Genomic DNA, 14,504 nt, shown 5'->3' with positions numbered 1-14,504 from the left:
TTAGCTCAGTTGGTAGAGCGGTGCCCCGGCAAGGCAAGGGTTCTGGGTTCGAGTCCTAGATGTGACCGTATTTTTTCTGATTTTTCTGTTTCAGATTTTCGTTTAGGAATAGCTAATATTATCTTCAATAATTACAGTATAAATAATTATGTTTGCATACATTCATAAATAATGGTAAATTTCTCAATTCTGGCAATTAATTTCCAGATTTCAAAGTGATTGAGTGCGCCTATCCAAATTTGTATTATCCAATGCATTTTGTGATATTTAAAAAAAAAAAATTAGAAATTGTTAAACGACGCTTTTTAGTTGTTTGTTTTTTTTAAATTTTTTGTACACTTATATTAATGTGTTTACCAAACTTTTTCCATACAAAGGATAGTCTTTTCATTAAATCTGTGAACTTTTGCCTATATAATGAGAATCGGAGGATAATAAAAACAATAAAAAAAATTAATAATTAGTTTTTTTTATGTGTTCAACGTAAAATAGCACAGTTGCCGTTGCACGAATGGTGTGGAGATTGGAACCGCTCGAATTCCCAGAGGTGTTAACATGCAATCCTGGACGGAATACGCGATGCATGGGATTGAATTTATTTCCGATGCATTTTCTATTAAACGTATGTAAAGCAAATACATTGATGCCCGATAAAAGAAAATAGAGGAAAATTCTGTCACTCTTTCAGGCAGGTAAAAGTATGTCTGGTTTTAAAATTCTATTGTCTACGTCAGGCAGAAATCTTCTCCGAACATGTGGAGAAGGCAGACTGTGTTGTCAGGACAGTTTATGAGAGGAATGTCTGTAAACCGTAAAGAGGAAGAAATTGTTTGATAGTATGGAGATTTAATAGGTAAAGCGAATGTAATATAGTGTAGGTAAATAAAATATCTACGTAGGTGCTCGTACGTGTTATATCGTCTGCCTTAATTGTTTGTTGAGCTAATCAATGGCGCAAGGCGCAAAGGATAACACTGAAATCACTTCCGTACATTTTTGCACCTGCAACTAAACGTTTCATGGTAACTACTTGGACATCATACTGTTTTATAAATTTTGCTAACTGGAATTAATAGTTTAATTGTTATGAAAGCTTTCATTGCATTTTTATCAGATTGAAAACAGTTTTTTCAAAAACGTGATTAATTAAAATCATACCTTTCATAATATGAATATATGTACGAGTTACAAGTAGCAGTATTTAAGTCACTGTAATACAATCACCTTAAGCGTAAATTACCTACCCTTTTAAATACAAAAATCACGGTAAATTTAAGAATCACTTTCTACTCCTACCAGCTGAATTCTCAGCTTCCACCTATTCATTTTTATTTCCTTCCACAATTTGTAATTATAAAAAAAAAAACAATTTATTTAAATTAAATTGAGAATTAAACATTAATTTTGCCGAAAAAATGTAACATAATTTTATCCCCTTCGCAAATCTTAGGCACTAGACTAACGGAAAAAACTTACTGAAATAAAATACTGTTAATTTATTACAAATCTGGTCAAATTATTTATTTTCTTGTTGAAAACGGGAATGCAGACTTTTAACGAATGAATTGACAGAGTTAATTTAAAAGCGAATATTTTATGAGGACGGCGGAACACGTGTTCAGTAGTATTGATAATGATATTAACATACTGATATTGTCGCATTCCTTCATGATATTTACTAGGAAAAGAACACGTGTTCTCGGTATATTTTGAATTACTAATATTTTATCAGGAAACTGGCATGCTAACACCTTTTTCTTGTGTTCTTTATATTAATATTAACAAGCTTATCACGGTTATATTTACTATTTATTTTTCGGAATAACTTTATTGAGTAAAACCTCAAATTGTAATATTTAAAAATTGAAGACAATATTAGTGATTTCTAAACGAAAATCTGAAACAGAAAAATCAGAAAAGGAAACGGTCACATCTGGGACTCGAACCCAGGACTCATGTCTTTCCGGGACAGTGCTCTACCAACTGAGCTAATGGGACCCTATTCCCCTCGGTCACTTTTAACTGCATCATACTTCGAATAAGAACTACTAACATTGTCTTCATTTTTTCACCGCACATTTTTATTGGCAACTATCTTTATGTATGAAAAAAAAATGTGCGGTGAAAAAATGAAGACAATGTTAGTAGTTCTTATTCGAAGTATGATACAGTTAAAAGTGACCGAGGGGAATAGGGTCCCATTAGCTCAGTTGGTAGAGCACTGTCCCGGAAAGACAAGAGTCCTGGGTTCGAGTCCCAGATGTGACCGTTTCCTTTTCTGATTTTTTCTGTTTCAGATTTTCGTTTAGAAATCACTAATATTGTCTTCAATATTTGTTATATTTATTGATGATATATATTTTTTTTTAATATTTCATCTCATTATCAATCCAAATCGATAGTTGCGTAGGTACCTAGGAATATATAATTTTAAATTCCCTACTAACCAAAGGCCTGTCAAGAAAATTTAATTTGCCCTGGTAGCTTATCACGAAGACTCATCATTGCGCTTCATTAGATAGCACCCTTGTCCTTATTACTGGGTTTGCATATGACAAGGATTTTATCCCTATTTTATGAGAAGGTAAGCTCAAACTGAGAGCGTCTGGTTTGCAAGTTGAAAGTTTTCCAAGGGAAAAGCAATGGTGAAGAAAGGAGGATATTTCTGGTAAAGGACTATTCATCAAGTCATCTTGCAATCTATTCGCATATATTATCAGTCGAAATATCAGGGTTGGGGTGCCGAGAGGTGAAATATTGAATGGGAGTCATTCAGATCAATCCACTGCAAACTTCAACTTGTCGTTTCGCTATTGAATGGAGAAATGAATTGAACATTGTGGGACAATGTGTGGACATAACTTAAATTATACGAATATCAACTTTAGCCTTTACTGTGATTCATAAACTTCCAAGAAACTAAGAGATTAATTTCATACTTTCAGTAGAGCTTTTTAAAACTAGTTTAACCCCTTTAAAATGGGAAATCGTATTTTTTAAATATTATTTCCAAACAGGAAGCCCTGCGATCAAAATTACCTTAGGGCTTATGTCATCCATGGGAAAGCTGTGTGGAGGGTCTTTTTGAGGAGAGCAAGGAGAGAACACGGGTCTTGATGATTCCCATGTTTTAGGAGGCAGGAAACACAGAGGCCGGCAAATCGTTCCACAACCAAGCTGTTGAACTCGAAAACGAGTCGTAGACGCTACTCGGTCTCATGTCACAAATGTCATAATATGTTGCTTTACTTTAAAACATTTTATTTGCTGTTTAAATGACATTAAAACTATTCAAAAAATATTTTTAATCTTCGTGTAAGGATAATATTGTAGGTACTCGATTGCTGGGGTCCGGGCCAAGAAATAAAATTTAATTACACATACTACATATTATTGGTTATCTCACAAAACCGTAAGTCGACATTATTGCTTTGATTTAAACGGGTAGATAAATTGTTAACGGACCCAAAAAAATCCTGGAAAACGAAACAAAAGCTTTCGTTCACCATGCAGTTATTCTGATTGCACTAATACAGCGATCATATTGATGAAAATTCCGTGAAGTCTTTCTGCTTTGCAATCGTAGCGTTGCAAAAGTAACGCAAAAGTGTTGCCCGGGGCCTGGGAGTTAGTCGCAATGGCACTGGTGCAAGCCCCGCAATTCTTAAAGAAATGTCGTTTCGCTTATATTTGCAGCCAGAGAGCCCGGTAAGCAAACATCACGAAACCCGACATAGAGCTACCTATGTCTAGGAGAAAACTATAAACATTTTTCAAGCAGTACAATGCGGAGAAAAAAATGACGATAAATTCTCTGTGTATTTACGCCAGAAGTTGCTCGGAGCTGAGTTGTGCAGGTGACAGTAGAATGGGTCTCATGTACGCATCTGTCACGAGCACGATGTTCCTTTGCTTCTCATCCCGAAGCTTTTAACGAAAAAATACTACTTACGTAATGCTGACGTTTTCTTAAGCATTTTCATCTTTCCTCGCGAGAACTCAAAAAAGTCTATTCAGAATTTTTCTCTAAGGACCCCGACGTACCGTGTCTAAACTCTCAGTTCTGCGTGAAGCTTCCTATATATTTAAATATTAATATTATATCATTGTACGCCAGGTAAGGAAAAGATTTTCACAAAATGATTTTTAAATTTTTTCTATATTTATATAGGTATTTTTTTTACCTAATTTTATAAGATGTACCACCAAAATAAAGTTAGGCTTGTGTGTATGGAGATGTGTCATTTTGTTATTTTTTATGCAATATGCCAAAGTATTCAGTTTTTATTTTCAGTGTGTTTTTTAAACATGAAGTTTAAAATCTTTGTTCTGGTAATGAATTTAAAAAAATCTAAATCAAGATATTTATCGTCGTCATTGTTGATATTTGGCACCCTTGTATTAATAATTTGAATTTGTAATTACCAAATTATATAATAATTATTATCTACCACATACCAGCACTACTTTTACAACATCTAGGTATCAATTATGGGGCAAAAGCGTTGCCAGCAAACAGCACTCCCAATTTTATATTATTCTTCAATGGGTGTATAAAAGTTACAAACGCTTACTTGTTTAAATACTTTTTAAACTGCAACTTGACAATAAACTTGGAAGTTTAAAAGTTTTCCAGCAGAAATTCATACTTGACTAGATTTTGATAAATAGGTTCATTCTCTTCTAAAGCAATCTTGAACAAATAATACGGAGAACTTTTCAGAAGAATCACAATAAGCGCCTTTATTTATTCTCCAGCACATTTGTGGTATCGTTAGTGAAGTTTTAAAATTCACCCAGAAAGTGGTTCATAATATTAAATGCGCCCAGTGTTCATAAATTTTACAATTTCCATCAATGTCTCCGTCTATAATATAATTAGTTAGCACTTTCTCAGCAGTAGCAGGTTATTATAACAACACGTATAGTTTGTTCAAAGAAATGTTTATTCAAATTCATTTAATTGTAGAACAGCACCTACATGGTTCCGTCTAAGGGCAAAGATACCGATTACGAGGATATTGTCGTGATGTTATAAATTCAAGTTTGAGCTAACACAGAAATTTGATCTATTTTATTTTTAATTAAACGTGCTAATTTAGGTTGTTGTGTGAGTTAGTTATTCCTGGGAAAAATCTGATTCAATGATCTCAAATTTGCTTTGAATTTAACTGTCATTGTCACAATTGGAACTGATTGTTTGATTAATTCAGACAAGGTATAAAGCGGCTACATATTGCTATAAAATAATACATTTTTTATTTTATTTATAAATCTGAATATTAAAAGTGTATGTCTTGTGTTTAAATTTTTGAGAGATTGTTTTATTGGATTAGTGTTCATTCGGAAGGTGAAATTCTGATCCTTTCTTTAATTTATGAGTAAAAAAGTTTTACAATATTTTAAAGAAAAAATGACAGTATTTGTTTTTGAAATATTCATAATTACGTTTATATTCATAATTGCTTCACAGATCCTATAAATATTATGCAGTGATTTTTCTCGTGTCAGCGCTAGTACGATTACTAACAATGGTACCTAGAATATGATTTTACTCAAAAAAATATTATATAAAAATCTAGATCGTTTATAAAAAATGACCACGAAACTGCGTCATATTTCAGCTCCTAATGTACAATGTGCCTACTGTATATGGTTTTATTGAAGATTGCCTAGTTTTATATGTGGTGCTTAACTACGTCGAACATTGGGAATGATGAAGATACAAAACATATTATGGACCCATTAATTAAACAGTGAAATAAACTCCGGAAAGGAGTGCCGGTCCCCATGTTCCTAATTCGCTTCTAAACGAATTTTCATATTGTCAAACAGAAAGGCCTGCATGAAGAGCATTTTTGATACTTGCACATATTTAGTTTAAAATGTTCACAGCCCAGTAAATATAACGCTTAGCTAATATTCGAACAGAACGAGTATTTGTGTATAGTGATTCGCTCGACGCCTATCGTCCTGGCTAGAGTCGATTGAAATGGCTCTATCTTTGTATATTGACCAGGTCTGAATATGAAGATGATTCAGAATTTCCCAATAATATTCTTATCGTTTTCTTTAAATCCACCGCTTCCCTTGGATTCACGATACTATCCAAACAAAGTTCCACTACCTCTGAACAGATTTAATCCTTATGCGGTACCACACAGAAAAAAAGTCCTGTTCTAATTTCCCATCACAGGCAAAAAAACCCTTTGCATTTGGTCTTTGTTAAATACTACACAGAGTAGAAAATAAATTGAAGTTTATACCCATCTTTAATAACACGGTGTTTGCCTGTTTATGACCAAACAAATTAACTTGAAGGAGCACACCGACGACCCTCAGGGTTGAAAGTGGTAACTATAAAGCGCGCCTATCTGGCATATTTAAAATTCCTCTCGGTCCGTGTTCCGAGGCAGTAAATTCCGCTTTACTTGATATGGGTCGACCCTACCTGCTAACTGACCTCAGGAAAAATTTGGACGTCAGGTCGAGGTGGTCAGGCCACTCGGTGGACTGTACGCCTGTACGAATTTGGGCGTTTGAGAAATGTCGATCTACGACCTTTGATACTTAATAGTGTACCGTGTATGTACCATTTAATAATTATTTTATAAAACTTTGATAATATCTACACAAAATTTCACCTCAAAGAACCTGACTGATAGGGAATCACAAAAAAACATTTTTTAATACACGTCTGAACTCAATCTACACTATAATAAAAGCGTGTCTCCGTAAGGTTAAGTTCAATGCAATTCAATCCAGTTCACGATTTATTTTTATTTGTTGAAGTTTCCATTGAAAACTGCAATTAAGTTCCTAGATCCATTCATTATAAAAATAAATATATACATTCCTTGAAATATCTAAATTGGATATATTCGTTTAAAAAATAAGAGTGGCCGATAATATTTCGGTAACTTGTGGTTTAAATTGTATGAGAACTAAAAAAATGAGAAACGATAGTTTAAGATAGTTAATGAAATACATTTGAATTATTTACTCGGGGATGAGTGAGGCGTCTCGTGTAATGGGGAATTTTACTGACGGATGGGCGCAGTGGTAGCTTTTTATTGATCATATTAATTGATTTGCATTAAAAAAAATATTCGTCACTCCACATGTAAAACGTCGTTTTACCAATTTTATATCTTTAAAAATTAAAAATGAATTAATTTCATTTCAACAATACGTATCAATCAAAAGAACAAAACGTAATAATCACTAGAAAAAAATAACAATTTAGCATTTTCATATAGTACCTACATAAATTGTCATTCATATTACTTCGGAAAGCCGGTGAAATTGCAAAAAATTCGACGTCTAGCTTAGGTCCCAGGCCATTGATGAGCAACCCGCGAATCGAGAGCCATTTTTGTGTAGCCCACTACACAAAAATGGCTAAAAACTTGACTAAATAAAATATCAAAAAAATGTCGCTAAATTTTTTCTACGGTTTCCGTTCTATTTTGTATGACAACAGGGTTTAGCGAAAAACTTAACACTTTCTTCAAAGGTCATTTTATTTTGATCAGCCGATCAAAATAATAAGCTTTTTTTGCAAACTCAATTAATATTCTTAGAAAGACAGAATTTCGTGGTGCAACCTTAATTGTAGAAAAAATTTCACCTTCGCAGCGCATCGCTTTTGTTGAGATCTACGTTTGATGCATTTTTATGGTTTGAGTTTTATAAAATACTAGTTAATACTAGTAATAATAGTTTTCATGATAAAATTTTGTTTACCTTTCCGAACGACAAAAATCGACATCCTGTATTGGTTTTGCCAAGATTATTTTGTATTTACTTTAATCTTTAAGAATGATACAAATCGACCGTATTTATTGGTATGGCCTTTGAGGCGTAAAAAATCTCTTTCTACCGACTACTGTATTACGTATGATTTGTCACTGTCGAATTCTCCTTAGTGTCCTCTTGGTTCAAACTCACATAATTTTCTTAATTAATTAGGTAATTAGAAACTGATACCTGATTCTACTTTGTTGATGACAGAAAACTAGGAGACTGTCACAAAGTGGCTTAATGTAATATTTTTTGTGCATTTAGTCGTAGCGCTGTACAGTTTCCGTAATAGTTATAATACAGCCGAGCATTTAGGACTTTGCTCTCGGGTCTGAGTGTGTTTTTTTAAGAGTTTTTTGTTGGTGGTAAAAGCGCCATGGTAATAAAAAAGACGTAAAAAATACTTCCTGGCGCTACGCAGCGGCTGTGTTTGTTTATTTATCACAGACTCTTTACGACACTTTCTGTGCAGGAAACTTTCAGTGTATCCGTACGATTTGCGAGCCGTAGATATGTATGAAAGATAAATACCACTTGGGAGGGAGAATTTGTATACATTTGTTCGTCGGGTCTTTTTACCTACCCTTCGGTGTTAAATTGTGTTAGTTTTATGACAATATTTTTAAAACGACTCGTAAAAATATTGTTTTCACTCTGCGAACACTAGGTTAAATATACATCAGGGAGTCCTGTAGGTTAATGCTTTGAATAGGAAATTTTTGGGTTGGATTCCCGTTGTATTATATTCTCACCAATGTTTTCATTTGCAGGTTCTGCCACTGCTGACAGTCTGCTTTTTCTGATAGTGAGTTGAACAGATTATAGAGAAATGGCTGTACTTACATTGCAACAAGGAACGTTCATTAACAAATTTAATAATAATGCTTAAGAGGAAGCTACAAGCCAAAAATGTGTATATTCTTGGTATACCTTGTTTGTAGGTTACAGGCATTAAAATCGCTTGACAAACGGAAACTAGAAACGTTCGATTTCAAGCACAAAACTGGATTTTATTTATTTTGTAAATAATTTTAAAAGAAAGCAAAAAAGTTAATCGAGTGAAACTGTAACATATAATCTTAGCCATAGTACTGTATTTTTAAAAGTTGTTTCCTTCACTCCTTCATATTTCTATTGAAAAAAAATATTTTTAGTAGTTTGCATTTTTATTTTTTGTTTAGTAATTTATTTTTTATTTGTATTCTATTCAAGCAAAACTATAGGGAAATCTTCAATTTATATAAAGTATATTTTTTGATATTCATAATGTACATCAATTCGTCATAAAGATTAATCAAAATCTTCGCCTTAAGTTTGTTTAGGTTTTGATTACGTCTAAAAATTGACGTCCTTCGTGCAAGAACGTGAAACTTATTGAGCCCAGATGTGTCGTCTTTTCAGAGTGGTAGATACTCTCAGAATTATTCAACGCATAAACTTAATAGACATGTAGTTTTCAATCTTTTTCATCGTCGTCTCCTTCTTATTCCTAATTCTTTCAACCTCACAGCGTGATGTAAAAAACTGGACTTACATATTTCCACGATAAATGATACGTGGAAAGCCAAATAGTAATTTTATTTGAATATATTTTTTTAACCTTTCCGATATCTGAAAGAAATAGACATTTTTTTTAATATTAGGTAGGTAGGGACTAGGTTTCTTGACAAAATTACAAGCTTTAAAAAGCCTTGATTTTTTGTTATCAAAATTAACTGGCGTTACCCTCAATTTAGTAACACACTTTGGCACTCATTACATGCTTAATAATGCCTGGCAAAACCACAGACTTGCAAACACTCAAGTAATGTGTAATATTGGGGATAAGTCCGCACTTCAGAATTTCCATTACAAAGTAGGTATTATGGTTAGAATAAATATAATGATTACATTTTCCGACGTATTAAACGCTAGGTATCAAATAATCCGAATTTATCAGTTCGGTAGGCCTCTCCGCGTGGCAGATGGCCGAGTGGAGGGCAACACTGGTAGGTACTTACCACCATAATACCGGGTGGGTACCTACCTACTACTACAAGTTTTAGGTTCCTACTAACTCGCCGGCACGTGCCATAATAGGGGAGCTTTTTGTTTACCGTGCCAATTGGCAATACATTTCAATTTAAATGGTATTCACAGAAACTATTCTCATTCCATTTTTAAATTTTTCCATTGTCTCTTACTTTTTTATTTATTACATTTGGAGTATCAAACACTGCACTAAAGTTTTGAATAAATTTAAAATACGTATTGTTTGAAAAAACTTATTGTGTTAACAACTATTTGTATGGCGATTTAAAAAAAAAATCTCATAGGTAACCTATCATCAGCATGAAATCAAATAATTTATTTATTTCTCGTTATGGTTCGAAAGCAAATTAGTACCTCATTGAACACATCAGAAATTCACCAAATATTAAAAAATACTTATGTATTTGGTGTACAAAATGTAATTTCTTTTTTGAAAACCATTAATTACGTAGGTATTTTTATAAATTTTAGTTAAATAAATCAACCATTCCCTAACATTTAAACCAATAAAACTGAATTTTCTGATAGACAGGCTAAAAATTAATTCTCATAATTTTCTGTAAAGGATTCATTCTGAAATAGATTTTTTATATTGATTATTTTCATATTGATTCCAGCTAAATTCATCAAAAACTAATATTCACTGATATCACCTATTGAATATCACGTGAATGCATTGAATAGGGAGCAGTATACGAGTACTCGTATTTCAGAAGAAATCTATACATTCAATACAGGTATTGCAACCACTCATAGTACCTACTTACTTCTCATACCACTTTATATCTTAGTTTGTTTTTAGTTTATAGAAATGGAATTCAAACATTTTTACTGTTAGATATTCTTAAAAATAATCTTATAGTTGTTTTGCCCGCCGCGGTATTTTAATTTTTTTTATGAAAACGCTAAAGGATTTGTCGGGAACATCCAGATACACCCTGTTTGTAAGAAACTTATGATTTATTATGAAGGGGTTATTTTTATAAGACTTTAAAAAATGTTTTGTTCATATTTTACGTTAAAAATAACAATAATTACTATCAAAACCACACTACAACTGCGTGGCATTTCTCTAGATAGGCAAAATACCTGATTCATGTATAATAAACCTAGCAGAACTTTCAATGAAAAAGCTTCCGATATCGTTCATTATGTCATATATTTATACCTGCGTACCTGAATATACAACTGATGAGGCGATGGACAATAATATTTTTTAATGTTGATATCGTTCCTTTTTTAATTTTATTTACTATCTGCTTAAATATTTCGATGTTACGCTGAAATAGGTTGCTATACAATTTATGTAAGCCCTATTCGTGAATACAATGCGAGAAGGTGTGAATATTCTGTCTATTTTATTTGATAAGATAACGAATGCGAACAAAAAGTGTTTGAAGAAGTTAAGCGCCTTAATTTGCAAATGCAACAGATGTGGCGTGTGTTGCTTTACACCCTATTATCACAAACCAAATATACACATATATGTGGTATTCTTTGGGAGCGACACAAAAGCAACAACTAAATCGGCTGCTTGTGACCTACCTGCGAACAAATTAACTTACCTGCTTTTAGATTAAAACGGAGATTATACACCGTTTTTGAACTCATAATGTGAAACTTCAGGAGGTGAATAATGACAAACTTGAAATGAAAATAAAACGTATAAATATTATTAAATAATAAGATATAACATTTTTATACAGTACGAGTAGGTACGTCCGGTAGACAAAGATTTCGCATTCTTTCGCAAGCCTTTATGACTACTTTTCTACTATCCAGATACTTACTCCTTCTATGGGTTTTTCGAACATGTTATTAAGCGATAAATGAGAAATAAACAATATAAGGTGTTGCTTATACGTCCAACAGATGGCGCTTTTTTATAAAAAAATATGTTTTCACCTGACAAAGGTGACATCTATATAATGTAGGTATATAAAAGATAGGTCGGTGGCTGAGTTGACATTGCGTTTGGGGCCTACCCAGGCGTGGTGTGTTCAATTCCTCGCCTGGCCTCCGTCACAACACAAGTAACATTTTCCGCTTACTGTGGAGTTGTGTCAATATTTCAAAGCTATCGGTGAAGAACATTCAGAGATTTAAGATTTTCAACAAACGAATATTATTTACTTTTTTTAACTCAGAATACGCTTGAAGTTTCACGGAATGAGCAAGAATCACGGCTTCAATAGTAAATATGGTAATAATGTTAACGCGCCTGCCTTCTAAAGCATGTTGGCAGAAAAAAATATACGTTTGAAACAATCTAACGGTGGATCTTTATTCAAGTATGGGGGAAATCTGCAAATTAAATCTTGAAGAGTTTCCCGACCGCGTCTTCTCGAGCGAGGTAAGATTGTTTACCCCGTTCACACGCGTCACATTAATTTTTCGGGATTCGTCACCCCCACGGATCAGGAGACCCCCACCCCACCGCCCTCCCCCGTACAAAATGTAACATCTCCTGCGATGCCTCGCTTTGTGGAAAGTACAATGGATTGTTAATAACTTTTCAAGTACGCCCTTCAAGCTAAGTGCGCCCTTGGAAAGTTGTGCGCTAAAGCTCGGAGCGGGTCGGTAACGCGAGCTTTGCGTGCTCCGTGCGCCTTCGAGCTTCGAGCCTTCAGCCTACAGCCTTCAAGCCGGGTTTATGTTTGCTGTTTGCTCGGAAGGGAAGGAGAGAGAGCGCGCTTGACGTTTCTGATGGATTGATTGATTGATTTATTCAATTCAAAATAATCCCTTTCCATGTCAAATGGTTGATGATACACTCTCCCGTGATATGTTAAGAAACGCACCAATATAATATTTTGGAGTTGTTTCCCAAGGTTTTGATGATTAAAAAAAATAAGTCGGCAGATAAATCTGCTAATTGTGATCAAAACTATTACTGTTCCTTGAACTGACTCTGTTTTTCTCATAACATATTTTGAAACCCTTATAAAAATTACAAATCAAAAATATACATTATAACTTTTCTTATAAAATTATAATTAAATAACTAAAAAAATTACATTTGTTCCAAAAATGTGTAGTAATTTATTAATATTCCCTATCGGTAAAGAATATAAGAAAATTTTTTACTTTAGTTTTCAACTTCATAAATTATAAAAAATATATAATTTATGGGCTATTTATGGATTATTCCAATAAAAATGTGTTTTGAATATTTACAATTGAGTTTATTATTTTACGATTGAATTTATAGTAATAAATGAGCGTAAGCTCGAAAAATGAACATCGCTCAGCAAATAATATATTTTTAAACACGTTATTTATTGCATGCCAAGTGCAAAACACATAATAATTCTTGCAACTTCTTGTTCGTTGACATTTGACAACCAGGGAGAAAGGAAGTAGGTAGTGGCAGTGTTAACCGGGAGTATTTACTTGCACGTACGCTGCTACTTGAAGTATTCCATATTTCCGTACCGCTCTCGAAATAAACACTCGCCCCTACAAGAGTTGCGGGAGATTACTCCGGCTTTGCAACCCCCGCCCCAGCCTCACCGGCGCGCGGGGGATGATGATGCGATGTTCATATAAGGGAGCAAGAAGACGAAACAACGCAATGGAACAAGGAAACTTACATTTTATACGGCTCATTTAAATTTCAAGCCTTGCCACGGTAAAATCGCTATATGTTCTAAGCCTTTAACGCAGATCTAAAAGCAATGGTTTCACCCTTGAAGCATGGAAAAGCGACGTATTACAACAACTACTGCGGTTAATGTTTTTAAAGCACGTTACGAAATTTATATTGAACTTTTTCCTACATATACAATGAAAACAGTATGGGCCACAAATCAAAGTGTATTTTGATGTAAGGATATCCGCCAAAGGAAAATGGAAAGACGATCTAGAATCACCTTTTTTTCGACTACCTTCATATTTAAGTTTTGGATAATTTAAAGTTATTTTAACGATGAACTTAATGACAAACTATTGTAGTTGATTAAAAGATTCAGAATGAGACAAAATGCAACAAAGCTCATTTTCATTTTATAATCGACTTACATAATTTCATTTTTGAATAACTAGTTAAAAAAACTAGTGACAAAATTTTTTCTCTTGATTTCCGAGAAACAGGTACAAGGGAGTGAAAAAGGATTCTGGAAATTAATTTCTGATCCTGGGATTGTCAACCTCATGGTGCTATACTACTGTTCTTGATTCCTTATCGTCTGTACAGTTCAGCAACACCACATCTAGGAACCAACACATTCCTCAGACTTGTCAATCTACCGTGCTTGAACTGAGGAAGATGACACAAATGATGCCTTCTCACTTCCACGATTATGCGAAACGTTTAACTACTCTCATTAGGTTATGGTAACGTTTAATGTTTTTATTTGTTGTCTGTTGAATACTCTTATGTTAATTTTGTCCTTAGGCTCATTATACTAACATCCCATTGTTCTTTAATTGCATATTGCCTCCACTCTTCAAGGGTGTTCTTAACCGTCCCGCACCTAAAACGCGTATACTGGCAAAGAATTTTAATACCTACGTATGAATTTTTTATGAAAAGTTTTTATTACTTTACCCGGTTCCTCAAAAACTCATATTAAAACGGAATTCCACCACGAATCAGCGGTTTTACAGTGGGTCTACTGAGACAGGAAAGTAATGAGGTGACTACAAATTCAGTTGTCAATTATTTACCC

The sequence above is a fragment of the Hesperophylax consimilis genome, chromosome 1, assembly GCF_061612785.1.
Source record: "Hesperophylax consimilis isolate HC1 chromosome 1, BYU_Hcon_1.0, whole genome shotgun sequence".
NCBI lineage: Eukaryota > Metazoa > Arthropoda > Insecta > Trichoptera > Limnephilidae > Hesperophylax > Hesperophylax consimilis.
The sequence above is the reverse complement of the archived record's forward strand: the minus strand, read 5'-3'. Positions refer to the sequence as shown.